We start from the raw sequence: 22,526 nt of genomic DNA, 5'->3' as shown, positions 1-22,526 counted from the left end.
GAAGGGTCACTGAGGTTCCCATGGCATTAGAATGCCAAGAAAATACTTAGAAAAAATTTTCAATCGGTACAGACAATTTTGACCCGTTAAGCCAAACGGAGGGCATTTTGGTCATTTCGCCTTCAAAGGTGATTTTTGGCCGACTTGTCCAGTTGAGTAAATAATTAATATAACATAAAATATGAATAAACATTACTAGAAATTAAATTGAAAATGAGTAGTGAAGAAAAGAAAAGAAAATGAGGAAAAAGGCTTATTTATGACATCATGATGATGTCATTAAAAGCTATAACCAATTGCATTCAAACAACCAATTCATTAACTAATAAAAGAGACAAAATGAAGACCAAAATAATCAAAAGCAAACAGCAGCCATCCTCTTACTCATGCAGCCGAAACCCTTGCCCATAGCCCAACCTCCATTGACAACTTCAATCAAAGCTCAATTTCTCTCTTCTTTTCACCATAAACCCTAAACCCCTTTCATTAAAATTTGTCCACTCATCTTGGGAGAGTGTTTGGCAGCCTAGAAAATGAAAGAAAGTGAAGATTTAACTTGGGAAAAATCTGCCTACAAGAGGTTAGTGCACCTATCTACTTAAAACCCTTATTTTCCATGTTAGGGACTTGAAATCAACATGAATTTGTGAATTAAATGAACCAAATTTGTGTGTATGCCTACCATGAATTTCGGCAGCCCTAAGGAAGGAACAATGATGGAGTGTTTTGATGGACTTAAAGTGGATTAGAGATCATGTTTAAAGCATGTATGCATGTGGTTAGTGAATGAGTTAGTAATTAAGGTATGTTGTGAAAATTTATAATAGAAACTAGGGTTTTGAGAGTAAAATGTGGACTTGACTTATGAAATTGTTAAATAACATTCTAATGGTCAATTAGTGACCATTTGAGGAAATTTGACCATAATTTGGATTGAAATATAGCATGGCAAAATGAATGAGTATGCTGCCCAGTGAGCTGTGATTCTAGCCCACTTTGACTGCCATATCTTTGGCTGTGTTGGTCCAATTGGTGTTTGGATTGGACATGAAACTAGACTTATAATGGCACATTTTTGCTGAAGAAACCATGCCCAAAAGACCAAAGCAAGGGACCAAAAGTTGGCCCCAATCCGGGTACCCTGCAAGCCAATTCTGCAGAATGACCAAATGAACAGTAACTGTTCATTTGGCCATAACTCACTGTAGAAATTGTCAATTGACCTGAAATTTTTACAGCAACAAGTTAAGACATAGACAAACAACTTTCATGAAGAAACCCACCCCAAATTATGACCAGAACCTATCCAACAAGACAGTGGCAGTCACTGTTTATGGTACTATAGATTTGGTAATTCTGCAGTTTTTTCAATCCGGCCAGCTATGGTTTTTGGACCATATCTGAAGCTACAAAACTCCAAATGGAGTGATTCAAAAAAGGAAATTCAACTAGACAAAATAAGGAACAACTTTCATGTTTACCATTTCCTCAAATTCCCACTGCAATAGTGCTAAATAGAACAGTAAAATTAGGCTTCAAAAACTGAAAATTCTGCCCTCTTAGTTTTAAGTTTAGAAATGGTATGGGTGCTCAATTCCAACAAGTTTTAAATGTGAAATGTGGTACATTGGGAGTGTTAAAACCAATGTACCTATTTTCTATCCAAAAGTCAACATTTTTGTTGACCAATGAAGTAAATAGTGACACCAAAAACTTGAAATTCAAAAATTGAAGAATTCAAAAGTATCAAATGCCCTAGTATACCTAACAAGATTGATTTGGATAGTTTGGCATGCCAATAGGGTTCAGTTAGCAGTACTGCACATGGTATTATGCCATTCTGTGATTTCATGGTTTTTAGCCATTCTGACCTTTTATTGAGATGTGGCCTCATGCCTAATATTATTTACAGCTTGTTAGCTGTTCTGTTGCACACCGGGAGATACATATGTGACCGATGGTGTGACGGCCCGAGGTACTTGATATCCAAAGCGCTTACCCGTTTATCCAAATTACTGCCTAGTATAGGTTACTTGGGCAACCAAATGAATGAAAGTGGACAAAGTTAACGAAATAAATGGATATACAAATACAAAACAAATAAGACATATACATTCAATGCATATTTATTTCTGTTATTTCTTTCTATTTTATTATTGCACCACTAAGCATCATTGCTTAGCGCGTTGTTTTTGCCACGCGTAGGTTCCGAGATACCGATCGTGAGCCCGATGAAACCGCAGACTGGGTGAGTCCATCCTGCAGCTCTGCACAGTGTCCGTGTCACCTCAACTTCTACAGTGCATTGGTAGGACACTAGGTGTCATTTTGGTATTTTGTAACTAAATTTTTATTTTCTCATATGTAGTTGAACTTATGAAATGTATTTTGATGTTCATGTAAATAATGAGAATTGTGTTTGTGAATGGAAAATTAAATGTTTGATTGTGATTTATTCATGATATTATATGAGATGAATGATTGAGAAATGAAATTGAAAAATGTTGAGATTTTGATATTGGAGTTTGAGAGTGATGAGATATGAATATTGGAAGTGTTTTTAACAGGTTCAGAAGAACTGTTTTCTCCATTTTTAGCCGGTACGCTGCCTGATTTTCCTTAAAATTTTCGGAACCTCAAATAAATAATAATTTTGATAAATGGTTTAAATAAATTATATTTCATAAATTATATTCAAAACTATGACAAAAATTAATTAAGTTAAAATAGAGGGTGCCGATACACCGTGTGACATTGCTTACTCGGATATACTGTATACGGGTAAGGGGTGTCATATTTAGTGGTATCAGAGCACGGTTTAGGCGTTTCTGGGCCTAGATTGAGTCCATACCATGCAATGCATTTGTAAGAGTCGAGGTGACACTAATGCAGATCTGTTTGTCTTTCTTATTTTGAATAGGATATGGACCCTACATCTCAGAGGGCAGTTGAGGAGGAAGTGGAGAGTCATGCTCCACCTGCAGCAGCTGAGACTGGGGGTATGGGAGAACATGCTCCGCCAGCTCAAACAGAGCCTGCTCAGCCTCCACAGGCCATGTTCCAACAAATGGCCGAATTCTTCAGACAAATGGTCAGTAATGCCAAGAAGAAGACCACCACCACCACCTCCACAACCAAAATCACACTGGAAAAATTGAGAAAATTTGGAGCAGTGGACTTCTTCTAAGAAGAGAGAAGATGATTCTGCAAAATTAAACTGGTTGAACAGAACAGGCAGAGTTTTAAAACAACTCCACTGCACCCCAGAGCAAAACTTAGAAGCTGCCATATCTCTATTGCAAGATGATGCATATGAGTGGTGGAATACGGTGTCTAGTGAAGTACAGCCAGAAGCTATAACTTGGGACTTCTTCCTCTCCGAATTTAAGAAGAAATATGTGGGTACTGTATACCTAGAAGAGAGAAGAAGGGAATTCATTAATCTGAGGCAGAGACAGCTGTCAGTGGCCGAGTATGAAAAGGAATTCGTCAGATTGAGCCGCTACGGAAGGGAGATAGTCCCTAATGAAGCTGAAAGGTATAAGAGATTTGAAGAGGGACTAAATGACAACATAAAGATCCAGCTCACTGCCCTAGGAATTACAGAATTTACCAAGTTAGTGGAAGCTGCAATAAAGGTTGAAAAAGTAAGAATCGGAGCGCACTGTAAGGGATAGATGCAGAAGAGGGGCCCGGTCGCCTAGTTCATCTCCCGCACTGGAAGAGGTTCAAGGGTCCGCCCGCATGCAGTTCGTGTCAGCCACACGGTCGTGGTCGGTCTCAGGCCTGTGCCATAGTTTACCCCTAGGAGAGGTCAGTTCATACCATCAGTGGGCAGCTCTCCAGGGATGGGGTTCGGGGGACCAGCCCCAGCAACTTCTGCATGTCCACACTACTTGAAGTGGCATAAGGGGGAGTGTTGGAGAGTGACTGGTGCCTGTTTAAGGTGTGGGTCAACAGAGCATCAGTTAAAGAACTGTCCACGCAGAACTACTACAGCTGCTCCAACACAAGCAGACAGACCTACTCCTGCACCACAAAGGGGTAGGAAATCTGGCAAATCTGACATAGTGGGACCATCGCAGAGGCTCAGATTCGAGCCAGCAGAGAGGCCTGACAGCAGACCACCTGCAAGAGCTTATGCTATTAGAGCTCAGGAGGAGCAAGATGCCCCGGACATCATCAAGGGTACGTTCTCCCTCTACAATACACCTGTGCATGCATTGGTGGATCTAGGATCCACTCATTCATACATCTGCATCAACTTACCCGTAGGAAGGGGGATACTAGTAGGAGAGAGTGACCAAGACATTCTGGTCACTAATCCATTGGGCCACAGTATAGTGGTGAACACAGTATACAAGGGTTGCCCATTAAGGATTCAGGGATATGAATTCTTAGCAGACCTGATTGAGTTGCCCTTCCACGAGTTTGACGTGATTTTGGGAATGGACTGGTTGTCACGTCATCAGGCAATGGTTGATTTCAAATTGAAGAGGATTTCTTTGAAAACTTCTGAGGGTAATGAGATCACTGTTGTGGGTGAAAGGACTGATTTGCTGTCCAATGTTATCTCAGCCACAGTTGCAAGAAGAATGATGAGAAAAGGCTGTGAAGCCTACCTAGCACATGTGGTGTAACACCCTCCCGGTAGCAACTCCGTACAGTCTACTGTTCCGGTGACCGGTGTCGGTCCGGATAGCTAGAACGTCCGGAAAAATATTTAAATCAAAGTGAGGGACCATAATTAACTCAAATATTAATAAGAACAATTTAGAAAAAATTTTAGAAATAAAATGCAACTAAGTCAAATGAGCCGGTGCCCAAGCGATGGGTAACCAGAGGTAAGTTGCGGTTCTCGCAACGAGGAGCCCTAGACCCAGGGGAAAAATTATAAAATAATTTTTGGGACTCCAGAGAAGGGTCATTGAGATTCCTATGACATTAGAATGCCAAGAAAATATTTAGAAAAATTTTTCAATCGGTACAGACAATTTTGACCCGTTAAGCCAAACGGAGGGCATTTTGGTCATTTCGCCTTCAGAGACGATTTTTGGCCGACTTGTCCAGTTGAGTAAATAATTATTATGACATAAAATATGAATTAATGTTGATGAAAAATTAATTTGAAGCTAGTAGAAAAGAAAAGAAAAGAAAATGAAAGAAAATGCTAATTATGACATCATATGATGTCATTTAAATTTCCTCCACCAATCACAATTTGTTAAACTTATTAAAAGAGATAAAAGAGACCAAAAATATGAAAAACCAATCTGCATCTTCAACCTTGGGCAGCCTAAAAAACGTTGAGAGAGAGAGAAAGAAGAGGTTCCACCATTAAAGCTCCTTTAAGCTTCATTTCTCTCTTGTTTCCACTACTAAACCCTAACCCCTTTCATTAAATCTTGACCATATCACTTGGGGAAGCTTTTGGCAGCCAAGAAGAAGAAGGAAAGTGAAGTTTTAGCTTGAAGAAATCTGCCCTACAAGAGGTTAAAGTGAGGTTAGTGCTATCCTTTCACTCTCACTCCTTTAATCCTTGTTAAAGCATCATTTTAAGTTAAGAAATTGTAAGAGTTTGAAGTAAGTTATATGTGTTAGGGCATCTTTAATTTTTGGCAGCCCTAAGGAAGGATGAGGTTGATTGTTTTAATGAATTTATAATGGATAGAAATGGTGTTTAAGGTATGAATATGCATGGATGTTGAATTAGTGTGCTAATTGAGGTTTATGGGCAAATTGAATTGGACATTAGGGTTTTGAGAAGTGAAAAATTGATTTGGCTTATGAAATTGTTAGAGCACATTTTAATGGTCAATTAGTGACCATTTTAGGTAAGTTGACCACATTATGGACTGAAAAATAGGATTGCAAAGTGAAGTTGTAGGCTGCCCTAGGACAGCAGCAGAGGGACTGAAAATTCAGTCCACTTGCACTGCCATAACTTTGGCTGTGTAGGTCCAATTGATGTTTGGCCAATTGGACATGAAACTAGGCTTATAATGACACATTTTTGCTGAAGAAACCATGCCCAAAAGACCAAATCAAGTGGACCAAAACTTGGCCCCAATCCGGACACCCTGCAACAGCCCCTGCAGAAATGACCAAATGAACAGTAACTGTTCATTTGGCCATAACTCACTGTAGATTTGGTCAATTGACCTGAAATTTTTACAGAAACAAGTTAAGACATAGACAAACAACTTTCATGAAGAAACCTACCCCAAATTATGACCAGAACCTAACGTAAATGGCAGTCACAGTTACTGTTCAAACCTGCAACTCTGCAGATTTTGATTTGAGCAGTAATGTTTGGAGGACTATAACTCTCTCTAGAAAACTCGGATTTAGGCGATTCTTGAACCGATGGAAACCTAAGTCATAGTAGAACATTTCATATGAAGAAAGTTAGACCAAATTATGAACTTAACTTGATCAAATTACTGACCAAATTTGGACCAAAAATCTGCCAGACCCAAAATCTCAGCATGAACAGTGCACGTGAACAGTAAACTTATTTTGGCCATAACTTGAGCTACAAAACTCCAAATGGAGTGATTCAAAAAAAGAAATTCAACTAGACAAAATAAGGAACAACTTTCATGTTTACCATTTCTTCAAATTCCCACTGTAACAGTGCTTAATGGAATAGTAAATTTAAGCTTCAAAAACCGAAAATTTTGTTTCCCTTGGTTTAAGCCTAGAACTGGTAATGGTAATCACTTCCAACAAGTTTTAAATACAAAATGTGGTATGTTTGGGGTGTTAAAACCAATACACCTATTTTCTATCCAAAAGTCAATATTTTTGTTGACCAATGAGGTGAATAGTGACACCAAAACCAAAAATTGGCAATTTTGCCAAAACGACCTAAGCTTTGAAAAAGTGACCAAAACTAACAAGTTTTGAATATAAAATGTGGTATGTTGGGAGTATTAAAACCAATGTACCTATTGTTTATGCAAAAGTCAACATTTTAGTTGACTAATGAAGTGAATAGTGACATGAAAATTTGAAATAAGCTTGGAAATGGATTTGGTAATTGATTCCAACAAGTTTTAAATGCAAAATGTGGTACATCGGGAGTGTTAAAACCAATGTACCTATTGTCTATGCAAAAGTCAATATTTTTGTTGACCAATGAGGTGAATAGTGACACCAAAACTTGAAATTCAAAATTTGAAATTAGAAATGCATCTAGAGGACTTTAAATTGCAATTGGCAATTAATACTAGTAAATGTAAAACTCAAAATGTGGGATCTTGGTGTAATTAGAATTAATATATCCATTAAGTATAAAAAAGGTCAACATTTTGGTTGACTAGTAAGGGAATAGTAATCAAAATGATTAGTAAATTAAGATGAAGACCTAGAACCAATTCTAAGCTTAAATGCTTAGAATTGTATGACAAATGTAGACTATGCATCCTAGTCAAAATTGTTAAAAAGAAATTAAGGCCATAAATTTGAAATCCATGAAATGTTTATGGATTACTTGAAACATGAAAAAATAGTCACCTAACTGATGTGAATAGATAGTTAGGGCATATATACCCATCACAAATGGAATTCGTAAAATATTAGTAACTCAACTTGAAATATAAAATTTGTAATTACATAAGTAGATTCTTGAATGTATAAATGAGAAAGGAAAAATGTTTTGAATACAATGGTACATGTGAACCATTGTTTAGAATTGTGATCAATATGAATAACATAATGAATGGATAAATAAACCATATTAATGTATGAATGAGACATTAGTTCTCATTATTGTAAAGAGGAGAAGTATTTTGAGTACAATGGTATAAAAGAATAATTGATGTGAATTGTGATCATATAAATGATCAAATGAATGCATGAATTATGAATGAAATTTATCATGAAATAATGAAGTCATAAAGCACAATATATTAACATTTTAAAATATCAAATGCCCTAGTATACCTAACAAGATTGGTTTGGATAGTTTGGCATGCCAATAGGGTATTGTTTTAGCGATCGCGAAAGGCTTTATGCTGTATTCATGGCTTTATGCCCGTATTCATGGCTTTTATGCCCGATTATGTGATATCATGGCTTTTTAGCCATACCGATCGCATACATGGTAGACGTTCAAGGTCCCATGGTATGACGCCCGAGGCAATCATGGTGTCCAAAGGCCAACAACCCGTTATCGATCCGATGCCTAGTATAGGTTACTTGGGCGATCAATTAAAGTATTACTCAATTCAGCGACTAAGTTAAGTTAAGTATAATGAAAATCCAAAGACAATTAAATTAAGTATTGAATGAATAAGCAAAAGAGATTAGCAAAAGAAACATAACAAAAATATAAATTGCAGAATCGCAGACTTGAAATACAATACAGATAGAATAAATTATATACCGCTAGTATTCTTGAAAAGTTATAAACTAAGCACTTCCAAAGAGGAACAAACTAGTATATAAGATCGTTGATACTAGAAATACCATACCAAATTAAATTGATTCTTGAGTATCTGAATTATCATTTATTTCCTTCTTTACTTGTATATATTATTTCTGGTTATATTATTGCACCACTAAGCAGAAATGCTTAGCGCGATGGAATTGCTTCCTCGCGCAGTAATCAAGGTAAAACCAGATGGTCGATCGAGATTTTTGGAGCCCGGATCTGCGAAGTGTCGAAGAGTTCAAGATTGTCACCTCTCAAAGAATGCATGTAGATAGGGCTCATTTTATACATGTTATGTATATTGTTCATTCCTAGCACATTGTAAATTATTTGTATATCTTGTACAAAATAAACTCATGTAATTAACCTATGAATTATGGAAGCTATTCAAAGTAAGTATTTTAGTATGTGAATTGAATTTAAGTTATAATGAGATTATACTTGTGAATATTGAGATATTGAAAATCTAATGAGATTTCTGAGAAATCTGGATACTGTATTGAGATACATTATGATTGAAAATTTTTGAGGCTATTAAGTTTGAGAAATTGAGTATATATTGAAATTGTCTTTGGCGTGTTCGGAAGAATCATAGTCCAAATTACAGCCGACACTTTGTCGGATTATCGTTAAAATTTTTGAAATTTCCAATTTAGTTAGATTTTGATAAAAGTAAAAATAGCCGAAATCTTCAATAAAGTTTTTGAATAAATAAATCAAGAACTGTAATGAAATCAGATAAAATAGAGTGCTCCGGCACACTGAGTGGCATAACTTGCTCGGCTACACTGTAGTCGGGTAAGGGGTGTCACATGTGGTGGATACTAGGCAGGCTAAGCCAAACCTAAGTGACATACCCACAGTAAGAGACTTCCCAGAGGTATTTCCTGAAGAATTACCTGGTTTGTCACCAGAAAGGGAAGTTGAATTTGCTATTGAGACAACATTGGTACAAAGACCCATTTCCATTGCTCCTTATAGGATGACACCCACTGAATTGAGGGAGTTGAAAATTCAGTTGCAAGAGTTGCTTGATAAGGGGTTCATACGCCCCAGTGTGTCACCATGGGGAGCTCCAGTGCTGTTTGTAAAGAAAAAGGATGGGACTTTAAGGCTTTGCATTGATTACCGGCAGTTGAATAAAGTGACTGTGAAGAACAAATATCCATTGCCTAGAATTGATGATCTATTTGATCAGTTGAAGGGAGCAGGAGTATTTTCTAAGATTGATCTCAGATCAGGGTATCATCAGTTGAGGGTGAAGGATGTAGATGTGCCCAAGACTGCATTCAGGACCCGATATGGGCATTATGAGTTTCTGGTGATGCCCTTTGGCCTAACAAATGCACCAGCGGCATTTATGGACCTTATGAACCGTATCTTCCATCCATACCTAGATCGGTTCGTAGTGGTCTTTATTGATGATATTCTGGTGTATTCCAAGACCAATGAAGAACATGATGAGCATTTGAGAATTGTTCTGCAAACCCTGAGAGAAAAGAAGCTGTATGCTAAGTTGTCCAAGTGTGACTTTTGGTTGAATGAGATTGCATTCCTTGGACACATAGTGTCAGCTGATGGGATTAGGGTAGATCCTAAGAAAATAGAAGCAGTAATGGAATGGAAGCCTCCCAGGAATACAACTGAGGTCAGAAGCTTCTTGGGGCTAGCTGGGTATTACAGGAGATTTGTAAAGGGATTTTCCTTAATAGCAGCTCCAATGACCAAGTTGTTACACAAGAATGTTAGATTTGACTGGAATGACAAGTGTCTGACCAGTTTTGAGAAGTTGAAGGCTATGTTAATAGAGGCACCAGTGTTAACACAGCCAGTGTCTGGAAAGGACTTCGTGGTCTACAGTGATGCCTCACATAATGGGCTAAGGTGTGTATTGATGCAAGAGGGGAAAGTGATTGCCTATGCTTCCAGGCAGCTAAGGCCACATGAACAGAATTACCCCACCCATGATCTAGAGCTTGCAACAATTATCTTCGCACTGAAGATATGGAGGCATTACTTGTATGGTGAAAAATGCTACATTTACACAGACCACAAAAGCCTGAAATACTTGCCAACCCAGAAGGAGCTCAACCTTAGACAGAGGCGATGGATTGAGTTCCTGAAAGACTATGATTGTGTAATTGACTACCATCCTGGAAAGGCAAATGTAGTTGCTGATGCTTTGAGCAGAAAGTCCATCACAGCTTTGAGATCATTGAATGCCCGTCTAACTTTGATTCTAGATGGAGCTATTTTGGCTAAGTTGCAAGTGAGGCCAAACCTGCTACAGCAGATTTTAGATGGGCAAAAGATAGATGAAAAGTTAATGGCTATTATGAGCAAAATCTCAGAGGGAAAAGCAACTGACTATGAGGTGAAAGCAGATGGGTGTCTCAGACATAAAGGAAGACTGTGTGTACGGATAATGGGGAATTGAAGGCCAGATTCAAAGAGGCACACACCAGTGTATATGCTATGCACCCAGGAAGTACAAAGATGTATCATGATCTGAAGCTTCAGTATTGGTGGCCTGGTATGAAGAAGGACATAGCTGACTATGTGACTAAATGCTTGACATGTCAGCAAGTCAAGGCAGAACATCAAGTTCCATCAGGTTTGCTACAGCCTATACGCATACCTGAATGGAAATGGGATCGGGTCACCATGGATTTTGTAAGTGGTCTACCTCTCACCCGAAAGAAACATGATGCAGTATGGGTGATAGTTGATAGATTGACAAAGTCAGCACACTTTCTGCCAGTTAGAACTGACTACTCACTGGAGAAGTTAGCAGAATTGTATATCAGTGAGATAGTTAGACTGCATGGAATTCCACTTTCCATCATATCTAATCGAGACCCAAGGTTTACATCGAGATTTTGGAAGAAGTTGCATGAGTCCTTGGGTACACAACTCCACTTCAAAGATGCCTTTTCCATCCTCGCATTTAATGGGCAATCAGAAAGAGTAATTCAGGTAAACAATTGAAACCAATCGAATTGATACAAATATTGAATTAAAATGATAACAATAACATGAAATATATGTCAGGTCCTTGAGGATATGCTGAGGAGTTGTGTCATTGAGTTTGAGGGGAGTTGGGATAGATACCTCCCACTGGCAGAATTTGCATATAACAATAGCTACCAAGCTAGTATCCAAATGGCCCCATATGAAGCACTGTATGGGAGAAAATGTAGAACTCCAGCAGCTTTGGACTGAATTGGGCGAAGACAAACTGGTGGGGCCAGACCTGGTGAAACAGACTGAGGAGAAAGTAAAACTAATCAAAGCCAATCTGAAGGTTACCTCAGACAGACAGAAATCTTATGCCGACCTGAAAAGAAAAGAAATAGAATATATGGTTGGCGACAAAGTGTTCCTCAAGGTGTCACCGTGGAAGAAGGTATTGAGGTTTGGAAGAAAAGGTAAGTTAAGCCCTAGGTTCATTGGCCCATATGAAGTCATTGAACGTGTGGGTCCAGTGGCCTATAGGCTAGCTTTACCACCAGAGCTGGATAAGATCCACAATGTGTTCCACGTATCCATGCTCAGAAGATACCGCTCAGATCCTTCACATGTCATCTCCAGAGAAGAAATTGAAATACAACCGGATTTGACATATGAAGAAGAACCCATACGGATCCTAGCTCGGGAAGTAAAAGAATTGAGGAACAAGCAGATTCCACTGGTGAAAGTGCTTTGGAGGCACCACAACACCGAGGAGGCAACTTGGAAAAGTGAAGAGACGATGAGGCAACAGTTCCCTCAACTGTTTGCATCAGGTAAATTTCGAGGACGAAATTTAAATTAGAGGGGAAGAGTTGTAATACCCAAGAGTTGTAATACTGTTCCGGTGACCGGTGTCGGTCCAGACAGCTAGAACGTCCAGAAAAATATTTAAATTAAAGTGAGGGACCATAATTAACTCAAATATTAAATAGAAAAATTTTAGAAATAAAATACAACCAATTTAAATGAGCCGGTGCCCAAGCGATGGGTAACCCAGAGGGAAGTTGCGGTTCTCGCAACTAGGAGCCCTAGACCCGAGAGAAAATTCATAAAATAATTTTTGAGACTCTAGAGAAGGGTCACTGAGGTTCCCATGGCATTAGAATGCCAAGAAAATAATTAGAAAAAATTTTCAATCGGTACAGACAATTTTGACCAGTTAAGCCAAACGGAGGGCATTTTGGTCATTTCGCCTTCAGAAGTGATTTTTGGCCGACTTGTCCAGTTGAGTAAATAATTAATATGACATAAAATATGAATAAACATTACTAGAAATTAAATTGAAAATGAGTAGTGAAGAAAAGAAAAGAAAATGAGGAAAAAAGCTTATTTATGACATCATGATGATGTCATTAAAAGCTATAACCAATTGCATTCAAACAACCAATTCATTAACTAATAAAAGAGACAAAATGAAGACCAAAATAATCAAAAGCAAACAGCAGCCATCCTCTTCCTCATGCAGCCGAAACCCTTGCCCATAGCCCAACCTCCATTGACAACTTCAATCAAAGCTCAATTTCTCTCTTCTTTTCACCATAAACCCTAAACCCCTTTCATTAAAATTTGTCCACTCATCTTGGGAGAGTGTTTGGCAGCCTAGAAAAGGAAAGAAAGTGAAGATTTAACTTGGGAAAAATCTGCCTACAAGAGGTTAGTGCACCTATCTACTTAAAACCCTTATTTTCCATGTTAGGGACTTGAAATCAACATGAATTTGTGAATTAAATGAACCAAATTTGTGTGTATGCCTACCATGAATTTCGGCAGCCCTAAGGAAGGAACAATGATGGAGTGTTTTGATGGACTTAAAGTGGATTAGAGATCATGTTTAAAGCATGTATGCATGTGGTTAGTGAATGAGTTAGTAATTAAGGTATGTTGTGAAAATTTATAATAGAAACTAGGGTTTTGAGAGTAAAATGTGGACTTGACTTATGAAATTGTTAAAGAACATTCTAATGGTCAATTAGTGACCATTTGAGGAAATTTGACCATAATTTGGACTGAAATATAGCATGGCAAAGTGAATGAGTATGCTGCCCAGTGAGCTGTGATTCCAGCCCACTTGGACTGCCATATCTTTGGCTGTGTTGGTCCAATTGGTGTTTGGATTGGACATGAAACTAGACTTATAATGACACATTTTTGCTGAAGAAACCATGCCCAAAAGACCAAAGCAAGAGGACCAAAAGTTGGCCCCAATCCGGGTACCCTGCAAGCCAATTCTGCAGAATGACCAAATGAACAGTAACTGTTCATTTGGCCATAACTCACTGTAGAAATGGTCAATTGACCTGAAATTTTTACAGCAAAAAGTTAAGACATAGACAAACAACTTTCATGAAGAAACCCACCCCAAATTATGACCAGAACCTATCCAACAAGACAGTGGCAGTCACTGTTTATGGTACTGTAGATTTGGTAATTCTGCAGTTTTTTCAATCCGGCCAGCTGTGGTTTTTGGACCATATCTGAAGCTACAAAACTCCAAATGGAGTGATTCAAAAAAGGAAATTCAACTAGACAAAATAAGGAACAACTTTCATGTTTACCATTTCCTCAAATTCCCACTGCAATAGTGCTAAATGGAACAGTAAAATTAGGCTTCAAAAACTGAAAATTCTGCCCTCTTAGTTTTAAGTTTAGAAATGGTATGGGTGCTCAATTCCAACAAGTTTTAAATGTGAAATGTGGTAATTGGGAGTGTTAAAACCAATGTACCTATTTTCTATCCAAAAGTCAACATTTTTGTTGACCAATGAAGTAAATAGTGACACCAAAAACTTGAAATTCAAAAATTGAAGAATTCAAAAGTATCAAATGCCCTAGTATACCTAACAAGATTGGTTTGGATAGTTTGGCATGCCAATAGGGTTCAGTTAGCAGTACTGCACATGGTATTATGCCATTCTGTGATTTCATGGTTTTTAGCCATTCTGACCTTTTATTGAGATGTGGCCTCATGCCTAATATTATTTACAGCTTGTTAGCTGTTCTGTTGCACACCGGGAGATACATATGTGACCGATGGTGTGACGGCCCGAGGTACTTGATACCCAGTGCCAGTTTACCCGTTTATCCAGTCCAGTCGTCTAGTATAGGTTACTTGGGCAACCAAATGAATGAAAGTGGACAAAGTTAACGAAATAAATGGATATACAAATACAAAACAAATAAGACATATACATTCAATGCATATTTATTTCTGTTATTTCTTTCTATTTTATTATTGCACCACTAAGCATCATTGCTTAGCGCGTTGCTTTTGCCACGCGTAGGTTCTGGAGATACTAATCATGAGCCCAGTAAACCGCAGACTGGGTGAGTCCATCCTGCAGCTCTGCACAGTGTCCGTGTCACCTCAACTTCTACAGTGCATTGGTAGGACACTAGGTGTCATTTTGGTATTTTGTAACTAAATTTTTATTTTCTCATATGTAGTTGAACTTATGAAATGTATTTTGATGTTCATGTAAATAATGAGAATTGTGTTTGTGAATGGAAAATTAAATGTTTGATTGTGATTTATTCATGATATTATATGAGATGAATGATTGAGAAATGAAATTGAAAAATGTTGAGATTTTGATATTGGAGTTTGAGAGTGATGAGGTATGAATATTGGAAGTGTTTTTAACAGGTTCCGAAGAACTGTTTTCTCCATTTTTAGCCGGTACGCTGCCGGATTTTCCTTAAAATTTTCGGAACCTCAAATAAATAATAATTTTGATAAATGGTTTAAATAAATTATATTTCATAAATTATATTCAAAACTATGACAAAAATTAATTAAGTTAAAATAGAGGGTGCCGATACACCGTGTGACATTGCTTATTCGGATATACTGTACACGGGTAAGGGGTGTCACATTTAGTGGTATCAGAGCACGGTTTAGGCGTTTCTGGGCCTAGATTGAATCCATACCATGCATTGCATTTGTAAGAGTCGAGGTGACACTAATGCAGATCTGTTTGTCTTTCTTATTTTGAACAGGATATGGACCCTACATCTTAGAGGGCAGTTGAGGAGGAAGTGGAGAGTCATGCTCCACCTGCAGCAGCTGAGACTGGGGGTATGGGAGAACATGCTCCGCCAGCTCAAGCAGAGCCTGCTCAGCCTCCACAGGCTATGTTCCAACAAATGGCCGAATTCTTCAGACAAATGGCTGGGGTAATGCCAGCAGCAGCACCACCACCACCACCTCCACAACCAAAATCACACCTGGAAAAATTAAGAAAATTTGGAGCAGTGGACTTCTTCGGCAAGAGAGAAGATGATTCTGCAAACCAAAACCGGTTGAATGTAACGAGCAGAGTTTTAAAACAACTCCACTGCACCCCAGAGCAAAATAGAGGGTGTCGATACACCGTGTGACATTGCTTACTCGGATATACTGTACACGGGTAAGGGGTGTCACACTAAGATCCTATATGGAGTTTGTAATTAATCAAGGATCGTAATGGATTTTAATTAATTTAATCACCACAAAAGGTAGAGTTTAAATTAATTAAGATACAACTTGAGTGCCTTGAGAAAAGACTCACGGTAAATTAGGATTAATTTCCTTCAAAGTAATAATTCCCAATTTGTTAAATAGGTTAGATAGATTCATAATTGATTGAAGTGTGAGCCCCTAATTCTAGAATGCTTTTATTATTTGATATCTTCAATTTAGTTAATTTGTTTTTACTTATTTTCTAGTTATAATTAGTTTAGTTATAATTCTTGCTTTGATTTCAGTAGTTTAGATAATTACAGTTGCTGTATAGTTTGGTACTCAAACTAGATTCTCGTGGTAACAATACTCTATTTATTATTATATTACTTGTTATAATTCGTGCACTTACTGGATTTTGCACAATAACTTTTTGGCACCATTGTTGGGAAATTCTTTGTATTTGATATTAAATGATAGGCAATTTAATTAATTTAGACATTTTATTTTATCTAATTTTTATTAGTGTATCTTATTTTATTCCTTTTTCAGGATTTTCTGTTTAGTTTATGATCAGAACTAAACCAAAAAAAGAACTACTTAAATTGGATCCAAAGATAGATAAAACTCTTAGGGCTATCAAGAGGGGAAAGAAGCAACAGAAAGCTGAAACTTCGACCATGGCAGACAATCGTCCAAAACCCTTAAGAGACTATAGAGCCCCAACCATTCGAGGATTCCAACCGAGCGTAACTAGACCAACAATAGATGTTAAGAACTCGAATTAAAACTGACATGATTCCAGATGATTCAATAGACTTAATTTGGAGGATCACCAACGGAGGATCCACTTTATCACCTATAATGTTTTCTTGCTCTCTGTGATATATTTAAGATGAATAGAGTTTTTGAAGATGTCATTCGACTAAGAGCATTCCCATTCTCTCTTAGAGATAAAGCAATAATGTAACACCCCTATTTGCACAGCTTGGTAAATTATACTGTTCCGGTGACCGGTGTCGGTCTGGACAATTAAGAGAATTAGAACCACGTCTAAGACACCTAGTTAAGCCCTGAACGCAAATAATTAGTAATTGCCAAATAGTTAAGCATAAAAAGTTAAATGAGCCGAGCATCACAGCGATGGATGACCTTCTCGGGAATGACTGCGAGATCAGTCTAAACTCAAATTTCGAACCGTAAAATGTGATGCCGCGGTCCTTAGGATTATTGCAAACATAGTGGAAAAGAGAAAATCATATAAAAGAATTATTAAGCAGGTCAAATAATTAGGTCAGGGATCCGAAAGAAATATCAAATTATTTACAAACCGAATCAGACCGGCAAGGGGCAAATTGGTCAATTCACCCCTAGAGGTGACTCAAGACCTAACCTTCCAATAAAATGTGAGGAATTAAAATTTTGATGTATAGATTTAAATTGAAGAAGTTATGGAAAAAAAAAAAAAAGAAGAACTGAAAAATTCAAAAAGTAAAAGCTTTATGACATCACCATGACCTATTGATGACCCAATTAAAATTATTAATTAAATTATTTATTTTATGAGATAATTACTAAGTTAAAAGACAAAAGAATTAAAAAGAAAATCATCTTCTTCTTTCCTAAGCTCTTTGGCCGTCCCTCTCTCTTAGTTCTCTCTCTCTTCTCTCTTTTTTTCCTCTATAACTATAATTTTTAAAGCTTTGAAAGCTTGAATCCATTTTATAAACCCTAGTAAAAACCCTTAGAAAACTCTTAATTAGGCTTTGATAAGAAGTTGAAAGGAAACAAAGTGAAGAAATTGAAGAAGAATTTGAAGATTGGAAAGCTCTAATTGAGGTAAGTAATTGAATTTGAAAATCTTAGCTTATTTGTTATGTATGTAGCTCACTTAACTTAGAAATTATGAAAAATCAAAACAAAATAATTGTTAAGGGAACAAACATGAAATTTGGCCAGCTAGGATTAAGGTTTGATATGAATGAGTTTGATGGTTTTTAATGGTTATTTGAAGTGAATTAGTTGTATAGATCATGAATATACACTTTAAATTTGCATTAGAGTTGAAATGTATGTAAGTAGGGTTTGGAGCTTGTGAAAAATTGGAGAAAAAAATTGAGAATTGGTCAATTGATGTAGTTGACCTTATTTGAGTTGAGAAATAGTCAATTGTGATCATTTGTGGTGTGTATGAATTGTTGGAAACAAGTTTAAATTCGGATTGGAAAGGGTCAGTCTGCAGGCAGCTTGACCAAGGTCCTTTTCAGGGATAAAAACTGAAAATTTACCAACCCAATTGGTGTGAGGCCGATTGGGAATGAAACTAGACACAAAATGACACATTGTTCATTTAGGAATCATGCCTAGAAAGTGACCATAACTTAGTGAACAATTAGGCTAAATTCGAAATTGGGCACACTGACATGTACAAAAATGACTAAATGAACAGTAGTTACATAAATGACCATAACTTGGACTAGGAAGGTCCAAATAACTTGAATTTTATACCAATAGAAAGCTGAGACACAGCCCTACAACTTTCATGAAGAAAACAAACCCAAATTGTGACGATAACCTATCCAAAAACTCACTTGTAATCAACCCACAAAAACTGCCATAATCTAGGAAATTGCCCAGAATTCTGGGTAATACCAAATCCGGCTAGCCATGTTCAAATGGCCATAACTAGAGCTACAAAACTCCAAATGGAGTGATTCAAAAAGAGAAATAAAGTTAAGACAATAAGAAACAACTTCTATGAAGAAAACTTAGCCAAATTACCACAGCAACTTGACCAATGGAACAGTGTAAAATAGGACACCAAATCTGAAATTTTAGAATTTCACCTAAGAGACTTAAGATTTAAGGAAAACAACCAAAACCAACAAGTTAGGTAACAAAAATGTGGTATGTGGGTGAAATTAGAATTTCCATACCTATTAAGCATTAGAAAGTCAACAAATTGACTTGAATAGTAACTCCGAAATGAAAATTTCTAAGAACGTTAGTTTAAGCATATTAGGGCTAGAATTAAGTATATATGAATTATTTATTGGATTTATTGTGAGATAAGATACTGAAACACTATAAATTGCGTGTTTCAGCTGAAAAAGACCTGAAAAAGGATAGGACAAACTGAGTCAAGGTCTAGAGGCGACTCACATCAGGTTTGTGCACAACAAACTTAAAATTCTTTGTTTCTACTTGACAATTCTTGAAATAAATGTTGTGAATAATTTTGATTGTTATGGCTTTGAAAATCTTATTTGAAAAATAGTGTGTTGCCTACTTTGTAAATGAAAAGTTTGGAAAGAAATATGATTTGTGAATTGTATGAAATGTTTGGATAACTTGATTTAAATTGTTTTTTATTCACACTTGGCATGGAAATATCACTATGTTCCTCCTCCATTTATGGGGTGAGTTTGACTATATTCCTCCTTATTTGGCTTGTCAGTCTGAGGTGAGTTTGGATGAGTACTCATTAGCAAGCTAGCCACCTCACTCATTGATTTCGATTAGTGGGGTGAGTTTGCCTTGTCGTGGTGTACAACACGGCATGTTTGGAAATTTTATGTCATGGCCTAAGTTGTGTTATTGATTGGCAATACTATGATTATTAAATATTACACCTCACTCATTAATATCAAATTTGTCATGGCCTAAGTTGTGTTATTTTGTCATTAAATACAACTGCTCAAATGTTTGATACATATAACATATTTATATCATGAATATGCACTAATGGAGGTCAACCTCCTTGTGTTTGATATCAGGAAGTAGAAATTCTGAAAAGCCGAATGGAAGAAGGAGATCATTCCATAGAACAATCTGTAGAGGCTGAGGCCCAAGGAGAAGCCCCAGCACTCCAGAATGTGAGTGGGTCAGCCACTTCAGCTCCTCTTCAAGCACCGCAGTTCCCTGCTCAGTTTGCACAGCAAATGGCTGTGATCTTTCAACAAATGGTGAGAAACTTGCCAACTCAAGCTCAGACACAAGTCCCTACAGCACAACCACAGCCCCTAATAAGACAATATGAGAAGTTAATGAAATTTGGGGCTACATAATTTAAAGGAACAGTGGATCCACTGGAAGCAGAACAGTGGTTAGAGAGGATGGAACGGGTTTTCAGAAAACTATAGTGTGCTGAAGAGTTAAAGTTCGAATATTCAGTATCACTTCTGCAAGGGGATGCATATGAGTGGTGGAAGACGATCCCCCATAGCCTGGTAGAGCCACCAGTCCTCACATGGGCAGACTTTTTGAGGGAATTTCGGCAAAAGTGGGTCCCCGATACTTATGTAGACACGAAGCTGCAAGAGTTTTTAAGTCTAAAGCAAGGGGACATAACTATAGTAGAGTATGAGTGGGATTTCTCTCGACTAGGCCACTATGTTGGAAGCTTGGTCACCACCCCCAGAGACCGGTGTAAGAGGTTTGGGGCCGGGTTGAGGCCTACTTTGAGAATGCAAGTGGTGGGGTTCCGACACCAAAATTTTTCTGAATTGATTTCACAAGCCCTTGAACTGGAAAAGATAGAATCAGAAGGGATAGTGAAAAAGAGTATAGAAGAGAAAGAGAAAATAGAAAAAGCTACTGGTTAAACTATAGAAAGTAGTTCAGGAAAGAGAAAACATTTTGGAGGATCTAGCTCACATGAATCGAGTAGAGGTAGATCTTCTGGACAAAAACCACTTCGATCTGATCAGCAAACTCAGCAGACACACAGAAATACACTGTCGGATCGACTTTTTGAGACTTGTGGTAAACCACATAGTGGAGTATGTTATAGCACTATAGGAGCATATTTTAATTATGGAGGGACTGGTTATTTTGTCAAGGATTGCATAAGTCCACGCCGTTATGGATCATTTACCACGTTAGAAGGACCAGCCCAAGTTTCTACCCCAAAGAGTTCACCATCAGTTGGTGGAGGCAGAGGTAGAGTAGGGGTAGTACACCTGGAAGTCAGAGTACTGTGAATTAGCCAGGACAAGGTGATGCTCCAGCTAGAGTATACACTATACGACAGAGAGACGAGGATGAGACTTCTGACATTGTTGCTAGTATTTTCTCAATTCTTAACTAAGATATGTATATGTATAAAAATCAATTTTGATATGTTAGTGACTAGTCTTTTTAGAATCAGTTTTGGAAGAGTTTGTTAGCAAAAGACATCACCTAGAATACGATAAATTATTGAATATCGATAGATAAAAGAGTTATGGAAGTAAAAAGTTAAATAGTTAGTGCAGATGTAATAAAGAAATATTACGAATATTATTAAGATTATTGACTAGAATGGTCAGAAGACCAATGATTAGGTAAATAGTATTGGTTAAAGTGCTATGGACTATTATTTAGACTATGAAGCTACGTAGAAATGTGAGAAAAACATGAGAAAACAACACGTATGACTATTTGAAGACAGATAGTAGACACAATTTAAGGGGGGGGGGAGAATTGTAACACCCCTATTTGCACAGCCTAGTAAATTATACTATTCTGGTTACCGGTGTCGGTCTAGATAATTAAGAGGATTAGAACCACTTTTAAGACACTTAGTTAAGCCTCGAACGCAGATAATTAGTAATTGCTAAATAGTTAAGTATAAAGAAGAAAAACTAAGCATAAAAAGTGTCACACCTTATGAATTACCAAACTTCACCTACCGATAACCCATTAGTTATGTTACAAAGGATTTTAAAACAAATCATAACTTTTTATCTTATCAATTCTTTTGCGGAAAACTGCATGAGAATAGTTAAAATTCCATGTACACGTTTATTGAAAATAATGATAGACTAAATATTACAAAAGTTACATTTTCATAAGTCTCAAAATAAAATACAAATAGTTACAAACGCAAAATACTTTAGTAATGCAGTACTTTTTATTACAAACTACTCAATGTCCATACATCCATACACATAGGTACAAAATACATCCAATGGAATCACAAAGGTATACCTAACGTAAATACCCACAATCAATACCAAAATACTGCTTCCAAGTCTCTCACTCGGCAACCTTCTCCGTTCCCTTACCTGTGACAGCATAAAGAAGCTATCGCTGAGTATATCACTTAGTAGTGCACAACTAATAACTTTAAAACTTAAGGTAAAACATAATTTGTCAAAGCATAATAAATCACATTTTTCTTAAGCATGAAAACTTCACAATAGTTCTAAGTCCATAAGAGCCATTTATTGGAATAACATTTCAAAAGAGAAATCACAATTCACAAAGCATTAGTATTGCCAACATCAATACACAGTTCAAGCCATGACATAAAATTTCACGATTAGTGTCGTGTTGTACACCACAAAAAAGCAATCTCAACCTCACTAACCGTTATTAATGAGGGAAGGGCTAGCTAGCTAATGAGTACTCATGTAGTCTTACCCCACTAACCATTATTAATGGGAGACATAATCAATATCAATTATGAACCCCAAGTAGTCATTACTACTAGGAAGTTCTGAAAGGGACTGTCATACTAACTGTGGTTTCAAAACAGTTTCTAAAAATTTCCCACTCAACAATCACATTTATAAACCAATAAACACATTTAAAGTCATCATGATATCCATATAAAGGTGGCAACACCCAAATTTCTTAAATGCAAGAGAAAAACCA

This window comes from Hevea brasiliensis, chromosome 6, assembly GCF_030052815.1.
Source record: "Hevea brasiliensis isolate MT/VB/25A 57/8 chromosome 6, ASM3005281v1, whole genome shotgun sequence".
Taxonomy (NCBI): Eukaryota; Viridiplantae; Streptophyta; class Magnoliopsida; order Malpighiales; family Euphorbiaceae; genus Hevea; species Hevea brasiliensis.
The sequence above is the reverse complement of the archived record's forward strand: the minus strand, read 5'-3'. Positions refer to the sequence as shown.